Raw genomic sequence first — 25492 nt, 5'->3', positions numbered from 1 at the left:
TGCACACAATATTCACATTATTTTTGAAAACACAATAAAACTGGGCCTCAAAAAGCCCATAATGCTGAAGTCCCTTTCTAGACAAGAAAAATCCAAAGATGATTATTTTCATGCAACGAAGGGAATTTAATGTCAGAAAAAACGATCAACCAATAAAAAAAAAAAACTGTTTACAACTCACAGGTAAATAACGTTACAAATTCAAAGAAAAATTCCCAAGTAATACAAGATGTATAATATACAAATATAATACAAGAGGAAGGCTAACAATGACTAATCTCACATACATTAAACTAAAAATATAAATTTATTATATTTTATTTCACTTTTAAATCTTTATATTGCATAGACGCAAAAGCAGGAAATGGGAACGAGGAGATGTGCATGGTGATCCGACTAGCTCCTCCTGGAAAGCAGAAAAGTACAAAGTGGGTTGGAACTCATGAACCCTAAGATAAGGACCACAAAGGAGGTCCAAGAGTTAAAACCTTGAGCAATATGGATGACTAGATATTAAGTATCTTAAATAAAACATTCGCATTATGATGAGATTTTTGAACATACATTACAAAATAAATGAATTAACATGGCAGTACATATTTACAATTTGCAAACTATCCCTAAGCAAAAACTTTAAGAATTCATATAAGACTGTTTCTGAAAAGCCCAGACTGCAACAACCTGCAATCTGGGAGGCACAGGGGTAAGCAAAGATGTACTGCAGGGTTCTCTGGGCTCTGCTCAGGCAAAGTTTCCTTCATGGGGTCAGTCAGAGGCCTAGAGGGAAAAAAGTCTTCCCTACCCAGGCAGGATTGCCCCAAAGTGGTCAAGTTGGCCTGGAGAGCAGCCAGAGGTGATATGGGTGATCCTTGGCCTGAAGGAGCAGCAGGAGCGGCCAGGGGCTAGGGAGGAGGAGGAGGAGGAGGACCAGGAGGAGGAGGACCAGGAGCAGGAAGAGGAGGAGGTGGAGGAGGAGGAAGAGGAAGACAAGAGCAGGAGGAACAGGAGGAGGATGGAAGGGGATGATGAATGATTTTTGTTGTTGTTGTTCCCTTCTCTGTGTTTGACAGCAAATGCAGGGAGAGGAAGGTTGAGTGGGGGCAGGGAAAGGGGGTGAGTGCCATATCTGGAGCCACAGTGCCATCCAGCGGAAACCGTCTCTGAAAAGCCCAGGCAGCAGCAACCTGCCTTCTGGCAGCCACAGGGGTCAGCAAGGATGTGCTGCTGGGTTGTCTGGGCTCTGCCCAAGCCAGGTTTTCCACATGAGGGGTCAGAGGCCTAGAGGGAAGTGTGACTGCCACTGGGACCCAGCGGGGAAGCAGGAACTCTAAGGGCTCTGGGGACACAGCAGGCAGCCCCAAGACCAAGCAGCCCAGGGGGCGGAGCTTCCCTGTCAGCCATTTTGGGATGGGTCCAGGAGAAGCTACTCACCCCCTGAATGCAGGGACCTGGGGGCGTTTCCTCTGGTGTCCTTTGTGCTGAGTAGGTGGGTGCCATGCTGGGGCACTCAGGCATCAGGAGGCCCCTTTCCACACTGGGAGCGGGGGCCTTTGGAGATTCTGGGGCCGGGACTCTGGTGCTTGGCAGTCCTAGGCAACTCCAGGGCTCAGCCATCTCAGGCTGTCCCTGGGGTTTCTGAGTGCCTTCCTCAGCCCTGGAGCCGGGGTGGAATCTCGGATCCAGCACACAGGTGAAGGGAAGGCCAGGAGCTAGGGATCCAATGCAGTTTCAGGACAAACCACACACACACACACACACACACACACACACACACACCCTGCCCCCCCCCTTCTGCAGACACCTCCCCCACACCAGCCCCCACTGCTTCCTGCAACTGACACATATACACAAGGTCATCTCCTTCCCACTCCTGAGCTTTTCCCCAGGACTTGAGCCCATGCAGCTCCCTTGGACAGAAACATTTTCCACTTGATGGCAGTATGGCTCCACGAATGAAAGCCAACAGAATGCCTACCCCGCCCCCTTCCCCTTCAAACCACCACCTCAGGTCTGGGTCCTCATCCTACTCAGGTAAGGACAAACAAACAAAATGAATAACAACAACAACAACAAGGACCACGAGGAGGAGGAGGAGGACGACGAGAAAAAAACGCTGCTACAACAACAACAAGAAAAACCCCCTAACAGAGAAAATGGAAAGCAAAGAAGCAAACACCAGAACCCCCTTGAAACACAAAACACGAAAACCCACACCACACTCAAAGAGACCACAAAGCATCAAACCCCGAAAACCACAGGGCAAAACACACCCCACAACACGGAATGAAGAACAAGGGAAATAGAAACAAAGCAGCCACCAGGGTCCAAGCTGACCACCCCAGTACACAGGGCCAAATGACCACTGACCACGAGGCTGCACAACATGCAGGCCTTTCCCCTTCCTTTCATCCTACCCCATTTTTCCTGGCTCCAGCTCTTGGGAGAAGCAAAGGGCAAAAGACACATCAACCCGCCTCTGTGACCCTGCCTGAGGGTTTATCTCCAATAGGACCCCTCCTGGACAAGCCGGCAGCCACCATGCGGGCCGGTAAGTCACTGGTGCGCTTGCTCCCCAGGGCCTGGAGCTACAGGCTGAGGTCACCAGCACCTTGGGCTGGCCGGACAAAGCAGCCAGAAGTGGCTGGCCCGAACCTGCAACCACAGGGCTACATCCAGGAGGCCCCCCAGAACGGGGAACCAAGCACTCACATAAGCACTGGCTCTGGGCAGGCAGCCCTCGCTCTCACACAGGGAGGGGCCTTGGCAAGGCCATCCAACATGCCCGAGTCACACGGCCCGGCCCCACACGGGGGGCCCCCCATTCTGTGGAGGAAGGCCACTGACTCTCCTCCAACCGGGAGTCCCCATCTATCTGGGTAAACAAGCGAGGCTCCAGATTCACACCCCTCGCTTGGGCAGACCTGCTCACAGATGACCAACTCATGCAACGCAAGACTGCCTGGCTGCAGGTCCCTCTTTGAGAGCCCACCCGGGAATGCGTGCGTCCCTGACCCTGTGTGAGTGAGTGTGTGCCTGTGTGAGCATGCTCAGTCTGCATCTACGGTGCATGCCTGGGTGCGTGCCTGTGTGGCCCCGTGTGTACCCGAGCGTGTGGCGGGAGTGGGTGCTCGCCTGTGTGCTTTCCTTAGCCCCGACCCCCAGCCCCCCGCACGCCCCTCCCAGCCGCATGTGGAAATGCAGGACACAGCTTGTAGGCACACACTGAAACCCGTATCGGGCCGGGTCAGGCGACTGGACTGAGAACAAGGGGAAGGAGGGCACAACTTGAAGAGGCTCCAACCGGTTCAAGCGTTGACTTTAAGAGCTTGGGTCAGAAGAAGAACTGCATGGAATGGAAAGCCACAAGGTATTTTGCAAGTCTTGGGTTCATGATGCTGTTTCATTGCAGAGTAACCTCTGGGTCATGTGTTTCAAGGATGAGCGTGACCTCCACCAAGGGTCCAAGAAGGGACACCGTTGCACCTCTATACGGCCTTCTGCTACACCAGGGCCCCCCAACCCCCACCGCCCCACACCAAAGATCAGAGGTGACAGGAGGATCCATGGACCACTGGTTCCCCCTCACGCACCCCCCACCCCCCCCAAACACAATGCCACCCGCCACCGCATCCCACCCACCCGCCGCCGCCGCCGCCCCCACACCGCCCAGCCCCTAGCACACCCCTCCCCACCCATCACCACCAACAGCGCCCCACAGCCTGCCCCACAGCCTGCCGCAGCACCCCTCTCCCCCACGCCACCCGCCCCCCTCCGCCCCAAGCTCCCCGCCCCCGCCCCCGCCCCCGCCCCCGCCCCCGCCCAGCAGTGGGCTCAGCATAGAAAGGGAAAGGAACAGAGAGAAGCAGAATGTCACCACCATCCACCTTGCCACGGCCAATGTTGTGGTGGATGTGGATGCAGCCTAGGCCCGCCTCACTGTGGGGGTAACAGACAGGAGGAATGACAAGGAGACACAAGCTACAAGCTGCCTGGCCAGGACAGGGCCCACCGCCAGGCAGCCTGTCGTCAAAGGGGTGCCTTCCTGTGTGCCACCGCTGGGTTCTGACCCAGAGGTCCGCCTGTAGGGCCTGCAGAGGGCAAAAGGAGACGCTGAGCCACACCTTGAGTATGTAAGGGGCCCACTCCAAAGGGCCAAAGGGCCAAAGGGCCTGGGCGTATGCACGCAGGGCAAAGAGAGGGTAGGAGGGCACCCAGGGAAAACACCACTAGGTTCACAAAAAGGGGATGTAGGGGACAAGGGACGTGAGGGATGCCTTACTCTCCCAGGGTAATAAAGGGATGGTTGTAAGGGGATGTCCCTTGCTCCCCCGATCCACGCGGCCATTTTCACTTCCACAGGACAAGTACAGTTTTTATTCTGGGGACATCCACAGAGCAAGAAGTGCCAGAAGAGGAGTGAGAGTAAGGAGACCAAAGTGGAGAGAGCAAACTGCAAGCACAGAAAGAACTGTAGCAGAAGAGAAGAATGAATGTGATCTCAAAAGGCACTGCGCCCCAACTGGACAGGTGGAACCAGCAGGGGCCTCTTAGGGGAAGAGTCATCAGCCAAGGCAAAGTCTCAGCCACTCAGGGCAGGGGTTGAGCCCTGTCCAGAGAGAGGCCTGTTTTGCTATGCTCTTGGACCCAACTGGGAAGTGGGAGGCCAAACGGAAAGGGGTAAGGAGGAAGAAAAAGGAACAAGGAAGGGCGTCAGTCGGGCCCACTGAGCCTCCTCGCACAGAGTGTCCCTCTGTGCGAGTGTGGGTGCCTGCCCAGGAGGGTCTACCCGAATAAAGCCGTGCATGCATGCGTGTGTGTGCGTGCGCGTGTGTGCCTGTGTGTGTTGGGACGTAGCTGGTGGCCCTCGGAGCCTTGGGACACTGGGCAAGACCCCGTTCCACAGGATGGGTCAACAGGTTCTGGACCCCTGTGGGACCTGGCCGCCTCTGGCCCAATCTTTGGCCCACTAAAGCAGGAGGCTTCAGGAGAAGGGAGTTTGCTGCTGCCAAGGAGCAGGTGCAGTGCAGATAAACACGAGGCCAGGGCGGGTCTGAAGGTTCAAAGAAAACAATCTGCAAGCCCACTGCTGGCATCCCTTGAGGGTCCCCTGTGTTCACGCTGAACCAATAGGATGAGCAGAGTCTAGAAAAGCCTCGCGAAAAAACCAGAACACCAGACACAACAGGTGTTGGCGACGACGTGGAGGAAATGGAACGCTCACTCCTGCACTGCACTGTCAGTGGGAACGCAAACTGGTACAGCCACTGTGGAAAACAGTATGGAGGTTCCTCAAAAAGGTAAAACCAGACCTACCCTAGGATCCAGCAATCGCACTACTGGGTATTTACCCAAAGAATACAAGAAACGCTAAGTCAAAGGGATACGTGCACCCCACCCCTATGTTTCTAGCAGCATTATTTACAATAGCCAAGATACGGAAGCAGCCCTAGTGTCCCATCCACTGATGAGTGGATAAAGAACGTGGGTGTACACACACACACACACCACACACACACACACACACACACACACACACACACACTATGGACTATACACTACTCAGCCATAAAAACAGAATGAAATCTTGCCGTCTGTAAGGACACGGATGGAGCTGCAGAGTATAATGCTAAGCGAAATAAGTCAGTCAGAGAAAGACCAGTACCATGTGATTTCACTCCTCTATGTAATTTAGGGAAACAAAACAAAATGAAAGAGTATGGAGGCAGAGAGAGAGAGAGAGACAGGGAGAGAGTGGGAGGCAGAGACAGAGAGATACAGAAATCAAGAAACAGACTCTTCATTATAGAGAAATGATGGTTACCAGAGGGGAGGGGGTGGAGGGGCTGGATGACATAGGTGATAAGGATTAAGGGAGTGCACGTGCCCTGATGAGCACAGGGTGATGTATGGAAATGCTGAATCACTATATTGTACACCTGAAACCAATGTACCACTGCATGTTAACTAACTGGAATTAACACAAAAATACTTAAAGAAAAAGAACAAAAAAAGCCTAGCTACCTTTGCAGCTTTGCCCCCAAAGTGGTCAAGTTGGCCTGGAGAGCAGCCAGAGGTGATATGGGTGATCCTTGGCCTGAAGGAGCAGCAGGAGCGGCCAGGGGCTAGGGAGGAGGAGGAGGAGGAGGACCAGGAGGAGGAGGACCAGGAGCAGGAAGAGGAGGAGGTGGAGGAGGAGGAAGAGGAAGACAAGAGCAGGAGGAACAGGAGGAGGATGGAAGGGGATGATGAATGATTTTTGTTGTTGTTGTTCCCTTCTCTGTGTTTGACAGCAAATGCAGGGAGAGGAAGGTTGAGTGGGGGCAGGGAAAGGGGGTGAGTGCCATATCTGGAGCCACAGTGCCATCCAGCGGAAACCGTCTCTGAAAAGCCCAGGCAGCAGCAACCTGCCTTCTGGCAGCCACAGGGGTCAGCAAGGATGTGCTGCTGGGTTGTCTGGGCTCTGCCCAAGCCAGGTTTTCCACATGAGGGGTCAGAGGCCTAGAGGGAAGTGTGACTGCCACTGGGACCCAGCGGGGAAGCAGGAACTCTAAGGGCTCTGGGGACACAGCAGGCAGCCCCAAGACCAAGCAGCCCAGGGGGCGGAGCTTCCCTGTCAGCCATTTTGGGATGGGTCCAGGAGAAGCTACTCACCCCCTGAATGCAGGGACCTGGGGGCGTTTCCTCTGGTGTCCTTTGTGCTGAGTAGGTGGGTGCCATGCTGGGGCACTCAGGCATCAGGAGGCCCCTTTCCACACTGGGAGCGGGGGCCTTTGGAGATTCTGGGGCCGGGACTCTGGTGCTTGGCAGTCCTAGGCAACTCCAGGGCTCAGCCATCTCAGGCTGTCCCTGGGGTTTCTGAGTGCCTTCCTCAGCCCTGGAGCCGGGGTGGAATCTCGGATCCAGCACACAGGTGAAGGGAAGGCCAGGAGCTAGGGATCCAATGCAGTTTCAGGACAAACCACACACACACACACACACACACACACACACACACACACCCTGCCCCCCCCCTTCTGCAGACACCTCCCCCACACCAGCCCCCACTGCTTCCTGCAACTGACACATATACACAAGGTCATCTCCTTCCCACTCCTGAGCTTTTCCCCAGGACTTGAGCCCATGCAGCTCCCTTGGACAGAAACATTTTCCACTTGATGGCAGTATGGCTCCACGAATGAAAGCCAACAGAATGCCTACCCCGCCCCCTTCCCCTTCAAACCACCACCTCAGGTCTGGGTCCTCATCCTACTCAGGTAAGGACAAACAAACAAAATGAATAACAACAACAACAACAAGGACCACGAGGAGGAGGAGGAGGACGACGAGAAAAAAACGCTGCTACAACAACAACAAGAAAAACCCCCTAACAGAGAAAATGGAAAGCAAAGAAGCAAACACCAGAACCCCCTTGAAACACAAAACACGAAAACCCACACCACACTCAAAGAGACCACAAAGCATCAAACCCCGAAAACCACAGGGCAAAACACACCCCACAACACGGAATGAAGAACAAGGGAAATAGAAACAAAGCAGCCACCAGGGTCCAAGCTGACCACCCCAGTACACAGGGCCAAATGACCACTGACCACGAGGCTGCACAACATGCAGGCCTTTCCCCTTCCTTTCATCCTACCCCATTTTTCCTGGCTCCAGCTCTTGGGAGAAGCAAAGGGCAAAAGACACATCAACCCGCCTCTGTGACCCTGCCTGAGGGTTTATCTCCAATAGGACCCCTCCTGGACAAGCCGGCAGCCACCATGCGGGCCGGTAAGTCACTGGTGCGCTTGCTCCCCAGGGCCTGGAGCTACAGGCTGAGGTCACCAGCACCTTGGGCTGGCCGGACAAAGCAGCCAGAAGTGGCTGGCCCGAACCTGCAACCACAGGGCTACATCCAGGAGGCCCCCCAGAACGGGGAACCAAGCACTCACATAAGCACTGGCTCTGGGCAGGCAGCCCTCGCTCTCACACAGGGAGGGGCCTTGGCAAGGCCATCCAACATGCCCGAGTCACACGGCCCGGCCCCACACGGGGGGCCCCCCATTCTGTGGAGGAAGGCCACTGACTCTCCTCCAACCGGGAGTCCCCATCTATCTGGGTAAACAAGCGAGGCTCCAGATTCACACCCCTCGCTTGGGCAGACCTGCTCACAGATGACCAACTCATGCAACGCAAGACTGCCTGGCTGCAGGTCCCTCTTTGAGAGCCCACCCGGGAATGCGTGCGTCCCTGACCCTGTGTGAGTGAGTGTGTGCCTGTGTGAGCATGCTCAGTCTGCATCTACGGTGCATGCCTGGGTGCGTGCCTGTGTGGCCCCGTGTGTACCCGAGCGTGTGGCGGGAGTGGGTGCTCGCCTGTGTGCTTTCCTTAGCCCCGACCCCCAGCCCCCCGCACGCCCCTCCCAGCCGCATGTGGAAATGCAGGACACAGCTTGTAGGCACACACTGAAACCCGTATCGGGCCGGGTCAGGCGACTGGACTGAGAACAAGGGGAAGGAGGGCACAACTTGAAGAGGCTCCAACCGGTTCAAGCGTTGACTTTAAGAGCTTGGGTCAGAAGAAGAACTGCATGGAATGGAAAGCCACAAGGTATTTTGCAAGTCTTGGGTTCATGATGCTGTTTCATTGCAGAGTAACCTCTGGGTCATGTGTTTCAAGGATGAGCGTGACCTCCACCAAGGGTCCAAGAAGGGACACCGTTGCACCTCTATACAGCCTTCTGCTACACCAGGGCCCCCCAACCCCCACCGCCCCACACCAAAGATCAGAGGTGACAGGAGGATCCATGGACCACTGGTTCCCCCTCACGCACCCCCCACCCCCCCCAAACACAATGCCACCCGCCACCGCATCCCACCCACCCGCCGCCGCCGCCGCCCCCACACCGCCCAGCCCCTAGCACACCCCTCCCCACCCATCACCACCAACAGCGCCCCACAGCCTGCCCCACAGCCTGCCGCAGCACCCCTCTCCCCCACGCCACCCGCCCCCCTCCGCCCCAAGCTCCCCGCCCCCGCCCCCGCCCCCGCCCCCGCCCAGCAGTGGGCTCAGCATAGAAAGGGAAAGGAACAGAGAGAAGCAGAATGTCACCACCATCCACCTTGCCACGGCCAATGTTGTGGTGGATGTGGATGCAGCCTAGGCCCGCCTCACTGTGGGGGTAACAGACAGGAGGAATGACAAGGAGACACAAGCTACAAGCTGCCTGGCCAGGACAGGGCCCACCGCCAGGCAGCCTGTCGTCAAAGGGGTGCCTTCCTGTGTGCCACCGCTGGGTTCTGACCCAGAGGTCCGCCTGTAGGGCCTGCAGAGGGCAAAAGGAGACGCTGAGCCACACCTTGAGTATGTAAGGGGCCCACTCCAAAGGGCCAAAGGGCCAAAGGGCCTGGGCGTATGCACGCAGGGCAAAGAGAGGGTAGGAGGGCACCCAGGGAAAACACCACTAGGTTCACAAAAAGGGGATGTAGGGGACAAGGGACGTGAGGGATGCCTTACTCTCCCAGGGTAATAAAGGGATGGTTGTAAGGGGATGTCCCTTGCTCCCCCGATCCACGCGGCCATTTTCACTTCCACAGGACAAGTACAGTTTTTATTCTGGGGACATCCACAGAGCAAGAAGTGCCAGAAGAGGAGTGAGAGTAAGGAGACCAAAGTGGAGAGAGCAAACTGCAAGCACAGAAAGAACTGTAGCAGAAGAGAAGAATGAATGTGATCTCAAAAGGCACTGCGCCCCAACTGGACAGGTGGAACCAGCAGGGGCCTCTTAGGGGAAGAGTCATCAGCCAAGGCAAAGTCTCAGCCACTCAGGGCAGGGGTTGAGCCCTGTCCAGAGAGAGGCCTGTTTTGCTATGCTCTTGGACCCAACTGGGAAGTGGGAGGCCAAACGGAAAGGGGTAAGGAGGAAGAAAAAGGAACAAGGAAGGGCGTCAGTCGGGCCCACTGAGCCTCCTCGCACAGAGTGTCCCTCTGTGCGAGTGTGGGTGCCTGCCCAGGAGGGTCTACCCGAATAAAGCCGTGCATGCATGCGTGTGTGTGCGTGCGCGTGTGTGCCTGTGTGTGTTGGGACGTAGCTGGTGGCCCTCGGAGCCTTGGGACACTGGGCAAGACCCCGTTCCACAGGATGGGTCAACAGGTTCTGGACCCCTGTGGGACCTGGCCGCCTCTGGCCCAATCTTTGGCCCACTAAAGCAGGAGGCTTCAGGAGAAGGGAGTTTGCTGCTGCCAAGGAGCAGGTGCAGTGCAGATAAACACGAGGCCAGGGCGGGTCTGAAGGTTCAAAGAAAACAATCTGCAAGCCCACTGCTGGCATCCCTTGAGGGTCCCCTGTGTTCACGCTGAACCAATAGGATGAGCAGAGTCTAGAAAAGCCTCGCGAAAAACCAGAACACCAGACACAACAGGTGTTGGCGACGACGTGGAGGAAATGGAACGCTCACTCCTGCACTGCACTGTCAGTGGGAACGCAAACTGGTACAGCCACTGTGGAAAACAGTATGGAGGTTCCTCAAAAAGGTAAAACCAGACCTACCCTAGGATCCAGCAATCGCACTACTGGGTATTTACCCAAAGAATACAAGAAACGCTAAGTCAAAGGGATACGTGCACCCCACCCCTATGTTTCTAGCAGCATTATTTACAATAGCCAAGATACGGAAGCAGCCCTAGTGTCCCATCCACTGATGAGTGGAAAAAGAACGTGGGTGTACACACACACACACCACACACACACACACACACACACACACACACACACACACACACACTATGGACTATACACTACTCAGCCATAAAAACAGAATGAAATCTTGCCGTCTGTAAGGACACGGATGGAGCTGCAGAGTATAATGCTAAGCGAAATAAGTCAGTCAGAGAAAGACCAGTACCATGTGATTTCACTCCTCTATGTAATTTAGGGAAACAAAACAAAATGAAAGAGTATGGAGGCAGAGAGAGAGAGAGAGACAGGGAGAGAGTGGGAGGCAGAGACAGAGAGATACAGAAATCAAGAAACAGACTCTTCATTATAGAGAAATGATGGTTACCAGAGGGGAGGGGGTGGAGGGGCTGGATGACATAGGTGATAAGGATTAAGGGAGTGCACGTGCCCTGATGAGCACAGGGTGATGTATGGAAATGCTGAATCACTATATTGTACACCTGAAACCAATGTACCACTGCATGTTAACTAACTGGAATTAACACAAAAATACTTAAAGAAAAAGAACAAAAAAAGCCTAGCTACCTTTGCAGCTTTGCCCCCAAAGTGGTCAAGTTGGCCTGGAGAGCAGCCAGAGGTGATATGGGTGATCCTTGGCCTGAAGGAGCAGCAGGAGCGGCCAGGGGCTAGGGAGGAGGAGGAGGAGGAGGACCAGGAGGAGGAGGACCAGGAGCAGGAAGAGGAGGAGGTGGAGGAGGAGGAAGAGGAAGACAAGAGCAGGAGGAACAGGAGGAGGATGGAAGGGGATGATGAATGATTTTTGTTGTTGTTGTTCCCTTCTCTGTGTTTGACAGCAAATGCAGGGAGAGGAAGGTTGAGTGGGGGCAGGGAAAGGGGGTGAGTGCCATATCTGGAGCCACAGTGCCATCCAGCGGAAACCGTCTCTGAAAAGCCCAGGCAGCAGCAACCTGCCTTCTGGCAGCCACAGGGGTCAGCAAGGATGTGCTGCTGGGTTGTCTGGGCTCTGCCCAAGCCAGGTTTTCCACATGAGGGGTCAGAGGCCTAGAGGGAAGTGTGACTGCCACTGGGACCCAGCGGGGAAGCAGGAACTCTAAGGGCTCTGGGGACACAGCAGGCAGCCCCAAGACCAAGCAGCCCAGGGGGCGGAGCTTCCCTGTCAGCCATTTTGGGATGGGTCCAGGAGAAGCTACTCACCCCCTGAATGCAGGGACCTGGGGGCGTTTCCTCTGGTGTCCTTTGTGCTGAGTAGGTGGGTGCCATGCTGGGGCACTCAGGCATCAGGAGGCCCCTTTCCACACTGGGAGCGGGGGCCTTTGGAGATTCTGGGGCCGGGACTCTGGTGCTTGGCAGTCCTAGGCAACTCCAGGGCTCAGCCATCTCAGGCTGTCCCTGGGGTTTCTGAGTGCCTTCCTCAGCCCTGGAGCCGGGGTGGAATCTCGGATCCAGCACACAGGTGAAGGGAAGGCCAGGAGCTAGGGATCCAATGCAGTTTCAGGACAAACCACACACACACACACACACACACACACACACACACACACACACACCCTGCCCCCCCCCCCTTCTGCAGACACCTCCCCCACACCAGCCCCCACTGCTTCCTGCAACTGACACATATACACAAGGTCATCTCCTTCCCACTCCTGAGCTTTTCCCCAGGACTTGAGCCCATGCAGCTCCCTTGGACAGAAACATTTTCCACTTGATGGCAGTATGGCTCCACGAATGAAAGCCAACAGAATGCCTACCCCGCCCCCTTCCCCTTCAAACCACCACCTCAGGTCTGGGTCCTCATCCTACTCAGGTAAGGACAAACAAACAAAATCATCAGCATCAACAAAAACAACAACAAGAAAAAACCCTACAGTAACAACAACAACAAGAAAACCCCCTAACAAAGAAAATGGAAAGCAAAGAAGCAAAAACCAAAACCCCCTTGAAACACACAACAGGAGGGGCTCCTGGGTGGCGCAGTCGGTTAAGCGTCCGACTTCAGCCAGGTCACGATCTCGTGGCCCGTGAGTTCGAGCCCCGCGTCGGGCTCTGGGCTGATGGCTCAGAGCCTGGAGCCTGTTTCCGATTCTGTGTCTCCCTCTCTCTCTGCCCCTCCCCCGTTCATGCTCTGTCTCTCTCTGGCCCAAAAATAAATAAACGTTGAAAAAAAAAATTTAAAAAAAAAAAAAAAAAGAAACACACAACAGGAAAAGCCACACCACACTCAGACTACAAAGCATCAAACCCAGAAAACCACAGGGGAAAACATACCCTACAACATGGAATGAAGAACAAGAGCAATAGAAACAAACCAGTCAACAGGGTCCAAGCTGACCACCCAATACACAGGGCCAAATGACCACTGACCACGAGGCTGCACACTATGATGGCCTTTTCCCTTCCTCTCACGCTACCCCATTTTTCCTGACTCAAGCTCTTGGGAGAAGCAAAAAGAAATGGACATACAAACCCACATTCTTCACATTGGGTGGGACTTTAGTATTGTTTTTTTTTTTTCTGACTCCTTATCATTCTCAATTGATCTACATCTCTGTTCTCATTCCAGCATCATACAATTTTATTACAATTACTTTTAGTTTATATTGTAATCTCGGTTTTGATAACTTACAGATTTTTTTCTTCATCAAGATTGTTTTGGGTGTTCAATGTCTTTGTTGCTCCACATAAAATACAGTATCATTTGCTGCAGTTTTGTGAAAAAGACCACTGTTACATTTTTCATTGAATCGCTAGTGTTCTTTTAATAATATAAAATTTTTAACAATTTAATCTCCTAACCTATGAACATAGTATGTCTTTCCATTTAATTATTTTTAATGTTTAAATCAATATCTTACAGTTTTTATAGTGTAGATTTTTGTCTCTGTGGTTAAATATATTCCTAGGTAATTTGATTCTTTTTAGTCCAACTGTAATTGGGATTGTTTTCTTCATCTGTCTTTCTGCTTGTTCATTATTAGTGTATGAAAACAACTGATTTCCATATATTAACATTATAGTTACCAAATTTACTGAACTTTTTGGTTTTAATACTTTTTTGGTGATGTTTTTAGAGTTTTCTTTTTAAAAATAATATTCATTAAATGGGTCCCCCGGGTGGCTCAATTGGTTAAAGGTCTGACTTTAGGTCAGGTCATGATTTCACATTTCACGGGTTCAAGTCCTATGTCAGGCCCTGTGCTCTGTGCTGACCACTTGGAGCCAGGAGCCTGCTTCAGATTCTGCATCTCCCTCTCTCTCTCTTTGCCCCTCCCCTGCTTGTGTTCTCTCTGTCTCAAAAATAAATATCTAAACATATTTTTAATATTTATTCAACTTGAGCAAGAAAGTAAGCGTGAGTGGGGGAGGGGCAGAGAGGGAAAGGGGAATCCTATGCAGCCTCCTTGCTCACCATGGCACCTTATGTGGGGCTCCATATCATGACAGTGAGAGATCATGACCTGAGCTGAAATCAAGAGTCAGACACTTAACAGATGCCCCTTTAGGGTTTTCTTTACGTATTATCAAGTCATCTCCAAAAATGACAGTTTGATTTCTTACTTACAAATTTGTATGCCTATCTTGTTTTGCCACTTCATTTATTATTATTATTTTTAAATGATAAGTGTGTTTCTTAATACGCATCACCTATTTCACTCACCCTCCCACTCACCTCACCTCTAGTAGCCATCAGTTTGTGTTCCATAATTAAGAGTTTGTTTCTTGGTTTATCTTTCTTTTTCCTTTGCTCATTTGTTTTTTTCTTACATTGTATATATGAGTGAAATGATATGTTATTTGTCTTTCTCTGACTTATTTTGATAAGTCTAGCTCTATTCATGTCCTTATAAATGGTAAAATTACATTCTTTTTTATGGTTGAATAATATTTCACTATATATTATATAATTTCTTTATGCATGCATCAATTGACAGACACTTGGGTAGCTTCCATATCCTGGCTATTGTAAATAATGCTGCTATAAACATTGGGGTGCATGTATCCCTTTGAGTTAGTGTACTTGTATTAATTGGGTAAATTCTTAGTTCAACTTCTGGATCATAAAGTAGTTGTATTTTTTTTTTTTTTCAACGTTGATTTATTTTTGGGACAGAGAGAGACAGAGCATGAACGGGGGAGGGGCAGAGAGAGAGGGAGACACAGAATCGGAAACAGGCTCCAGGCTCTGAGCCATCAGCCCAGAGCCCGACGCGGGGCTCGAACTCACAGACCGTGAGATCGTGACCTGGCTGAAGTCGGACGCCTAACCGACTGCACCACCCAGGCGCCCCAAGTGGTTGTATTTTTAACTTTTTGAGGAACCTCCACATTGTTTTCTAAAGTGGCTCCACCAGTTTGCATTTCTACCAATAGGGCACAAGTGTTTCCTTTTCAGCACATTCTTTCCAAATCTATTGTTTCTTGTGTTGTTGATTTTAGCCATTATGACAGGTGTGAGGTGATATTTCATTGTACTTCTAATTTGTACTTCCCTGATAAGTGGTGATGAGCATTTTTTTTTCATGTTTTTGTTGGCCATCTGGATGTCTTCTTTGAAGACATTTCTGTTCATGTCTTCTTACCATTTTTAATTGCATTATTTGTTTTTTTGGTGTTGGGTTGTATATTGTTTATGTCTTTTGGATACTAACCATTTATCAGATATGTCATTTGCAAATGTCTTTCCCCATTCAATGGGTTGATTCTTAGTGTTTTTTTTTTTTATTGTTTCCCTCACTCTGCAGAAGCTATTTATTTTGATATATTCCCAATAGTTTCTTTGCTTCCCCCACCTTGCTTCAGGAGACATACACAGAAACATGTTGCTATGACTAATGTCAGAGTAATTATTGTGTGTATCCTCTATGATTGTTATGGTTTCAGGTTTCATATTTAGGTTGTTAATCCGTTTTGAGTTCATTTTTGTTTATGGTGTAAGAAGGTGGTCCATTTTCATTCTTTTACATGCAGCTGTCCAGTATTCCCAACACCACTGGTTAGAGACTATCATTTTCCCATTGCATATATTTGACTACTTTATTGGAATTTAATCAGCCATTTAATTGTGGATGCATTTCTGGCCTTTCTATTCTTTTCCATTGATATATGTCTCTATTTTTGTGCCACTGCCATACTGCTTTGATTTCACAGCTTTGTAATGTAACTAGGAATCTGGAATTCTGATACCTCTAACTTTGTTTTTCTTTTTCACAACTGCTTTGGCTATTCCAGATTTTTGTGGTTCTATACAAATTTTACGATTGATGTAGTTCTGTTAAAAACATTGTTGTTATTTTTATAGGGAGTGAATTATATGTGTATATTACTTTGGGTAGTGTAGACATTTTAACAGAATTTGTTCTTCCAATCCATAAACATGGAATATCTGTCCATTTCTTTGTGTCATGTTCAATCTCTTTCATTAGTGTTTTATAGTTTTCAGAGTACATGTCTTCCACATCTTTGGCTAATTGTATTCTTAGGAATTTTATTATTTTTGGTACAAACATAAATGAGATTGTTTTCTTAACTTCTCTGTCTGCTGCTTCAGTATAAGTGCAGAGAAATGGACCAGATTTCTGCACATTGATTTTGTATCCTGTAACTTTACTTAATTCATTTATCAGTTCCAGGAGTTTTTTGTTTTTGTTTTTGTTTTTTCCTGGAGTCTTTGGGGTTTTTTATACAGGGTATCATATCATCTGCAAATAGTTAAAGTTTTAGTATATCCTTACCAATATGTTTGCCTTTTATTTCTTTTTGTTGTCAGATTGTTAAGACTTCCAGTACTATGTTGAATAAAAGTGGTGAAACTGAACATCCTTGTCCTGTTCCTTACCTTAGGGGGGAAGCTCTCATTTCTTCCCCATTTAGCATGATGTTAGCTATGTGTTTTTCATATACAAACCTGATTATGTTGAGGTATCTTCCCTCAAAACCTACTTTCCTGAGGTATTTATCATGAATGGATGTTGTACTTTCTCAAATGCTTTTCTGCGGCTATTGAAATGATTGTATTGTTTTCATCCTTTCTTTTTCTGATGGGATGGATAACATTGATTGATTTGCAAATATTGAACCACCCTCCCAGGAATAAATCCCACTTGATCATCTTGAATGATTTTTTGAAAAAATATATTGTTGCATTTGGTTTGTCAGTATTTTATTGAGAATTTCTGCATCTATATTCATCAGGGACATTAGCCAGTAGTTCTCCTTTTTTGTGATAGCTTCATCTGGTATTGGTATCACGGTAATGCTGACCTCATAAAATGAATTTGGAAGTTTTCCCTCCTCTTCTATTTTTTTTTTTTTTTTTTTGAAAAGCATGCTAAGAATAGGTATCAACTCTTCCTTACATGTTTGGTTGAATTTCCCTCTGAAGCCATCTGGTCCTGATTTTGTTTCTTGTTAGTTTCTTGATTACTGATTCAATTTCATTGTTGGTAATTGTTCTGTTGAAATTTTCTATTTGTTCTTACTTCAGTTTGGTTGGTTGTATGTTTCTAGGAATTTATGCATTTCTTCCAGATTGTCCAATTTTTTGGCATATAATTTTCATATTCTCTTACAACCTTTTGTATTTCTGTGGTGTCAGTTGTTATTTTTCCTCTCTCGCTATTGATTTTATTTGAATCCTTTTTTTTTTTTTTTTTCATGAGTCTGGCTAAAGGTTTATCACCTTTGTCAATCTTTTCAAGATACCAGCTCTTGTTAGAGAGAAAGCCAAAGCATAAAAGACTCTTAAAAACTGAGAACAAACTGAGGGTTGATGGGGGGGTGAGAAGGAGGGGAGGGTGGGTGATGGGTATTGAGGAGGGCACCTTTTGGGATAAGCACTGGGTGTTGTATGGAAACCAATTTGACAATAAATTTCATATTAAAATAATAAATAAATAAGTAAATAAATAAATAAGGATTGCGTTGGGAAAAAAAAAAGATACCAGCTCTTAGTTCATTGATATTTAATATTATCTTTTTCTTTCTATATCATTTATTTCTGTTCTAATCTTTATTATTTTCATCCTTCTCCTGGTATGGGGTTTGTTTGTTGTTCTTTTTGTATCTCCTTCAGATGTAACGTTAAGTTGTTTGATATTTTTTCCTGCTTCTTGAAATAGGCCTATATTGCTGTTATTTGGCTATGAACCTCCCACTTAGAACCACTTTTATTGTTTTATTGCATCCCAAAGACTTTGGATCATTGTTTTTGTTTTGTTTTGTTTTGTTTTTGGATTGTTGTATTTTCATTTTCACTTCTATGTAATTTTTAACTTTATCTTTGATTTCTTGGTGTTCTCATTCACTGTTTAGTAGCATGTTATTTAACCTCCATGTATTTGTGATCTTTTTAGCGTTTTTCTCATGGTTGATTCCTAGTTTTAAAGCCTTGTGGTCTAAACTGACTTCAATATTTTTCATTTTTTTGAAACTTGTTTTGTGGCCTAATATGTGATATAGTCTGAAGAATATTCCATGTGTACTTGAAAATAATGTGTATTCTGTATTACAATGGAATGTTCTGAATTTGGGTCCATCTGGTCCAGTGTGTCATTCAAACCCACTGTTTCCCTTTTGATTTTCTGTTCAGATGATCAATTGATGTAAGTGAAGTATTAAAGTCCCCTACTATGATTTTACTACTATCAATTAGTTCCTTTATGTTTGTTATGAACCATTTTATGTATTTTGTTATTCCCATGTTTGGTAAATGTACATTTGTAATTTTTGTATGTTCTTGTTGGATTGCCCCCTTTGTAACTATAGAGCATCTTTCTTTGTTTCTTCCTAGAGTCTTTGTTTTAAAGTCTATTTTGTCCAATATAAGTATTGCTACCCTGGCTTTCTTTTGGCATCCATTTGTATTATAAATGTTTCTCCATACCCTCATTTTCGATCTGCATGTGTACTTACATCAGAAATGTATCTCTTGGGGACGCCTGGGTAGCCAGTTGGTTAAGCATCTGACTCTTGATTTCAGCTAATGTCATGATCTCACAGTTTGTGAGTTCGAGCCCCATATCAGGTTCTGCACTGTCAGTGGGATTCTCTCTCCCTGTCTCTCTGCCCCTCCTCTGCACATGCTTGCTCTCTCTCTCTCTCAAAACAAATAAACATTAAAAATATAAAGAAAGGTGTCTCTCCTAGGCAGCATATAAATGGATATCACTTTTTTATCCATTTTGCAACAATATGCCTTATGATTGAAGTACTGTCCATTTACATTAAAAGTAATTTTTTTTTATCTTGCTGTAGTATCTTTAAGTATAAAGACATCCAATCATATCACCTAGAAACCGTTTTCCCCACTGATCTATTTGGCTGCCAGTTTCCTGTCTCTCTTCAGCAATAGTGAGGCAGGTACCCTTTCCACAGGGAAGAGATCCATGGCTTGTTGCCTATGCAAACAACAAAAATGTTGGAGAGCTTGGTGGCAAAGCTGTTGCTATTGGCATATTTCATATGAAGTACATAAAAAGAACCAGGGTGTCTCTCTGTGTTGATGATCACACCAATTGTTCCCAGGTTAGCACCTCCAATCACAAATAGAAATTCACCCCAGTCAGTCTGGTCAATGCTGATGACATCCATAAAACCAGCAAAGTAGTGGTGGGGTTTGGAGTGTTGTGTTTTCATTTTCATTTGTTCCCATATATTTTTTAATTTCTTCTTTAATTGCCTGGTTGACCCATTCATTCTTTAGTAGGACATTCTTTAACCTCCTTGCTTTTGGAGATTTTCCATCCTTTTTCCTGGGGTTGATTTCAAGTTTCATAGCGTTGTGGTCTGAAAGTGTGCATGGTATGATCTCAAGTCTTTTATACTTATGAAGGGCTGTTTTGTGACTCAGTACGTGATCTATCTTGGAGAATGTCCCATGTGCACTCGAGAAGAAACTATATTATGCTGCTTTGGGATGTAGAGTTCTAAGTGCATCTGTCAAGTCCATTTTGTCCAATGTATCATCCAAGGCCACTGTTTCTTTACTATTTCTCTGTCTAGATGATCTGTCCATTGTTGTAAGTGGAGTATTAAAGTCCCCTGCAGTTACCACATTCTTATCGATAAGGTTGCTTATGTTTGTGATTAATTGTTTTACATATTTGGGGGCCCCCAAATTCGGTGCCCAGACATTTATAATTGTTAGCTCTTCCTGATGGATAGACCCTGTAATTATTATATAATTCCCTTCTTCATCTCTTGTTACAGCCTTTAATTGAAAGTCTAGTTTGTCTGATATAAGTATGGCTACTCCAGCTTTCTTTTGTCTTCCAGTAGCATGATAGATAGTTCTCCATCCCCTCACTTTCAACCTGAAAGTATCCTCAGGTCTAAAATGAGTCTCTTATAGACAGCAAAGAGATGGGTCTTGTTTTTTTATCCATTCTGATACCCTATGTCTTTTGGTTGGAGTGTTTAGTCCATTTACATTCAGTGTTTTCAATGAAAGATACACGTTTAGAGTCATTGTGAGATCTGTAGGTTTCATGCTTGTAGTGGTGTCTCTGGTACTTTGTGGTCCTTGCAACATTTCACTTACAGAGTCCCCCTTAGGATCTCTTGTAGGGCTGGTTTAGTGGTGATGAATTCCTCCAGTTTTTATTTGTTTGGGAAAACCTTTATCTCTCCTTCTTCTTTTTTTTTTTTTTTAAATTTTTTTTTTCAACGTTTTTTATTTATTTTTGGGACAGAGAGAGACAGAGCATGAACAGGGGAGGGGCAGAGAGAGAGGGAGACACAGAATCGGAAGCAGGCTCCAGGCTCTGAGCCATCAGCCCAGAGCCCGACGCGGGGCTAGAACTCACAGACTGCAAGATCGTGACCTGGCTGAAGTCGGACGCTTAACCGACTGCGCCACCCAGGCGCCCCCCTTTATCTCTCCTTCTATTCTGAATGGCAGTGTTGCTGGGTAGAGGATTTTTTGGCTGCATATTGAAGATTTCTTGCCATTCCTTTCTGGCCTGCCAAGTTTCTGTAGATAGGTCTGCTACTACCCTCATGTGCCTACCTTTGTATGTTAAGGCCCATTTATCCCTAGCTGCTTTCAGAATTCTCTCTTTATCCTTGTATTTTGCCAGTTTCACTATGATATGTCGTGCAGAATATCGATTCAAGTTACGTCTGGAGGGAGTTCTCTGTGCCTCTTGGATTTCAGTGCCTGTTTCCTTCCCCAGATCGGGGAAGTTCTCAGCTATGATTTGTTCAAGTACACCTTCAGCCCCTTTCTCTCTCTTCTTTTCCTTCTGGAATTCCTATGATACAGATATTGTTCCATTTGATTGCATCACTTAGTTCTCTAATTCTCCCCTTGTACTCCTGGATTTTTTTTCTCTCTCTTTTTCTCAGCTTCCTCTTTTTCCATAATTTCATCTTCTAATTCACCTATTCTCCCCTCTGCCTCTTCAGTCCGCACTGTGGCCGCCTCCATTTTATTTTGCATCTCATTTATAGCATTTTTAATTCAGCATGACTATTTTTTAGTCCCTTGATCTCTGTAGAATAGATTCTCTGCTGTCTTCTATGCTTTTTTCAAGCCCAGCGATTCATTTTATGACTATTATTCTAAACTCTTGTTCAGTTGTGTTGCTTATATCTGTTTTGATCAATTCTTTAGCTGTCACTTCTTCCTGGAATTTCTTTTGAGGAGAATTCTTCCGTCTCGTCATTTTGGCTAGTTTTCTGTCCCTTAAGAGTTTTAAAAGTTTGTTACACACTCTGCACATGCAAGCACTGCTATATTAAAGGGGGCGTCATATACTGAAGGGCCTTACCCTTCAGGAGGTTGTTTTTGGAGAGTGTTTCTTGCTCTCTGTTGTTGTGACTTTGGTTATTTTATTTCCCTACTCGTAGTGATGTTTTGGACCCTCCACCTGGTGTGCTGATTTGTTCCTTGAAGTAGTCCTGGAAAGGTAAACCAACAAACAAACAAACAAACAAACAGGACAGACAATCAGGAAACAAAAACACGCAAACACACAAACAAATAATACAAACAAACAAAGAAAAACAAAAAACAGAAAACTAAAAACAATCAAAAATCAAAAAACCAGAAACCCCAGCTACAAGTAAACACATGGTAGAGGCGGTGCTGATGCAAGAGCACATACAAAATGATAGATGACAGGGGCGTAGAAAAAGAAAAAATAAACATTGACCAGGAAGCGAGACTATTCGGCCTCATCCATAGAGAGAGAAAAGAAAAGAAAGAAGGAGGCGGGGGAAAAGAAACAAAGATAAAGTTACCCATAGAGAGAAACTATATAGCTTGATTATTCCAGAGAGAGAGAGAAAGGAAAGAAGGGGTATAGAACATGTGTCAAGAGAATCGATTAAATATGCCTGTTTAAACAAACCAATAACCAGAGTAACCAGCCTCGAGGAGGGAAGAGATAAGGAGGAGAAATGGTGGCAGGGGGCGGGGGGGGGTATGGGGGGAGAATATATCTTTATATCCAGAAATGACCTAGAGTTAATCTAGTCAATGCTGCAACCCTTGTCTGGAGGAGCTGTCCCCAGGGTCTGTCCTGGTCTGGTAGATACACAGTTACCCAGTGCAAAGGGGTTTGGTATGGTGTAGTCTGGACCCACCTCTGCTATGGGCCCCTGGAGTGATCCTGAGGCCCCGCCTTGGTGGTGGGGGTGGGGGAAATGGTGATTCCCCCAGTCTCTTCTTCAAGGAATAATACCCGGTAGACTCCGTTTGAGTCATCCTCACTGTGCCATGGGTGCAGTTTGAGTTGTCCTCACTATACCGTGGGTGCAGATGGGGCAGTCCTCACTCCGACAATTCCCCTGACTCTGTGCTGGATGTGATTCAAGTCCCACTCCATGTGCTCTGGCACTGGGGAAGCACCTCTCAGTGCAGTCCCAAAAAGTGGTTCCAGCTGGCTTTGTCTGTGCCACTGCACTTCAGGGAGGACCGTCTTCTACTGCAGACTGTGCCACCACCCTCACTGCCGCACCCCGGGGTTGGCGGTGGCGGTCACAGGCAGACACCGGCAGGCTTTGTCTTTTCCCACAGCACTCCAGGGAGAGGGCTGCCTTCTCCTACTGCATACTGCACCCTTGGGGCAGCCACTGAGAGGGGGGCTGAGGGGGGCAGCGTTGGGGGGGGGCGGATGCAGGCAGGCTTTGTACTATTTATCATGCAGCCCTCCAGGGAGGGAATCACTTTCTCTAACTGTGGACTGTGCCCCTGATCTACCACCACACCCAAGGCTGGCTCCCCTCTTCCCCAGGTGCACAAACAGGGAGCCGGCCCCAGTCTGAAGAAAGCCCTGTAGTTAGAGATAGGATCCCTCTCAGTCTCAGTCCGAGGTCTTTCTCCTGTCTAGATACGGTCCTACCCTTCACTAGCAACTCTTTCTCTTCCCTTTGTCTCTCCACAGAAGGAAGGGGGTCCCTCCCCACCATGCCCATGTGGCCTTTTTTATCTCCCCCAGTTCACAAACACCCACCTATCTTTTCTCCAGTTTCACCATTTTCTTCCTGGTAGAGTGAGTCTCTTTTCCTCCCATGCCCTGGGGTTCAACGTGCTTTGGCTTCTGCCCTTCTTTGTTTGAAAGACATGGGAAGTATGGATCCCCCTACTTCTCTACCTTGTTGGCCTCCTTTGCCCTTATTTTATTTTCTTAGAGACAGAGGGTGAGACGAGGGGAAGAGGGAGGGAGAAAGAATCTTGAGTAGGCTCCATGTTTAGTGTGGATTCTGACACAGGGTTCAATACCATGACCCTGGGGGTCATGACCCGAGCTGAAACCAAGAGTTGAATGCTCCACCTACCGAGCCACCCAGTAGCTCCAGAAGCAGTTTATTTTGATGGTGTTGCAGTAGTTTACTTTTGCTTTTGTTTCCCTTGCCTCAGTAGACATATCTAGAAAGAAGTTGCTATAGCCAATGTCAAAGAAGTGACTACTTGTGATCTCTAGGATATTTATGGTTTCATGTCTCACATTTAGGTTTTTAATACATTTTGAATGTATGTTTATGCATGGTGTAAGAAAGTGATCCGGTTTCATTCTTTTACATGTTGTGGTCCAATTTTCCCAACACCATTTGTTGAAGAGACTTTTCCCCACTGGATATCCTTTCCTGCTTTGTCCAAGATTAGTGGACCATGTGCTTCTGGGTTTATTTCTGACTATTCTATTTTGTTCGATCAATCTATGTGTCTGTTTTTGTACCACTTCCATACTGTTTGTGATCACTACAGCATTGAAATCTGGGATTGTGATGCCTCCACTTTTGTTTTTCCATTTCAAAGATTGCTTTACCTGTTCGGGGTCTTTTGTGTTTCCATACAAAGTTTAGGATGGTTTGTTCTAATACTGTTAAAAATGCTGTTGTTATTTTCATAGGGATTGCATTAATGTGTAGATTGCCTTGGGGAATATAAACATTTTAACAATATTTGTTCTTCTAATATAGCTATGAGCATGAGATATCTTTCCTTTTTGTTGTGTTATCTTCAATTTCTTTCATCAGTGTTTTATAGTTTTCAGAGTAGAGATCTTTGGTTAGGTTTGTTACTATACATCTTACTGTTTTCAGTGCAACTGTGAATAGGATTGATTCCTTGATACCTTTCTATTGCTTCATTATTGGTGTATAGAAATACCACAAATTTCTGCATGTTGATTTTGTATTCTGCAATTTTACTGAGTTTGTATATCAGTTCTAGCAGTTTTTGATGAAATCTGTTGGGTTTTCTACATACAGCATCATGTCATCTGCAAATAGTGAAAGTTTCACTTCTTCGTTGCCAATTTGGATGCCTTTTATTGCTTTGTGTTGTCTGAGCCCTGAGACTAAGTCTTCCCATACTATATTAAATAACCATAGTGATGGTGGATTTTCTTTCTTGTTCCTGACCATAGAGGCAAAGCTCTCAGTTTTTGCACAGTGAGGATGTTACTAGCTGTGGGTTTTTCATATATGGCCTTCTAATGTTAAGGTATGTTCCTTCTATCCATACTTTGTTGAGGGTTCTTATCATGAATGGATGCTATACTTTGTCAATTGCTTTTTCTGCTTATATTGAGAGGATCATATGGTCCTTTCCTTTCTTTTTTAATATGGTATATTGTGTTGATTGATTTGTGAATATTGAACCACCCTTGCAACCCAGGAATAAATCCCAGTTGGTCATGGTGAATAATTTTTCTAATGTATTGCTAGATTTGCTTTCCTGGTATTGAGAATTTTTGCCTGTATGTTCATCAAGGATATTGGCCTGTAGTTCTAATTTTTAGTGGAGTCTTTATCTGGTGTTGGTATCGGAGTAATGTTGGACTCATAGAATGAATTTGGAAGTTTGTCCTTCCTTTTATATTTTTTTGAAGTAGTTTGAGAAGTGTAAGTATTAACTCTTGTTTAAATGTTTGCTTGAATTCACTTGTGAAGCCATCAGGCCTGAACTGTTGATTGTTTAGGAGATTTTTTTTGATTTCTGATTTAATTTCTTTGCTGGTTAGCTAGAGGTGCCAACATGGCAGAGAAGTAGGGGGATCAGAACTTTCTGAGGCTCTCAAAGAAAGAAGGGCTGAACCCAAAGGACTTTGAACCCCAAGAGTCTGGGAGGAAAAGAGACTGAGTCTACCAGGAAGAAACCGGGACAAGTCCCGGGCCATAGGTGGGTGATTGTGAGTAGGGGGAGATAAAACGGTCCGCTTCGGCGCCCGTTAGGGGAGGGACCCTCTTCAGCGGAGAGACAAAGGGAAGAGAAAGAGCGGCTGGTGAAACGTAGGACTGTATCTGGACAAGAGAAAAACACCTCAGACCAGGACTGAGAGGGATCCTATCTCTAACTGCAGTGCTTCC

At 47.1% G+C, this 25492-nt stretch overlaps 1 protein-coding gene across 3 annotated transcripts in view; it reads right to left on the bottom strand.

Moving 5' to 3' along the window:
- Positions 1-25492, bottom strand: part of NBDY (negative regulator of P-body association) — a 281469-nt gene that overhangs the window by 227788 nt on the left and 28189 nt on the right. The window contains exon 3 of one of the 3 annotated variants that reach the window (XR_006295781.1): positions 303-406. The exons of the other annotated variants lie outside the window; for them this stretch is intronic. The gene's annotated coding sequence lies outside the window, so the exon portion shown is untranslated. Of the gene's footprint in view, positions 1-302; positions 407-25492 lie in introns of those variants that run through there. 3 annotated transcript variants of the gene reach the window in all.

The sequence above is a fragment of the Prionailurus bengalensis genome, chromosome X (assembly GCF_016509475.1).
Source record: "Prionailurus bengalensis isolate Pbe53 chromosome X, Fcat_Pben_1.1_paternal_pri, whole genome shotgun sequence".
Classification (NCBI taxonomy): Eukaryota; Metazoa; Chordata; class Mammalia; order Carnivora; family Felidae; genus Prionailurus; species Prionailurus bengalensis.
Note: the sequence above shows the minus strand (reverse complement) of the source record. Positions and strands in the feature narration are given on the sequence as shown.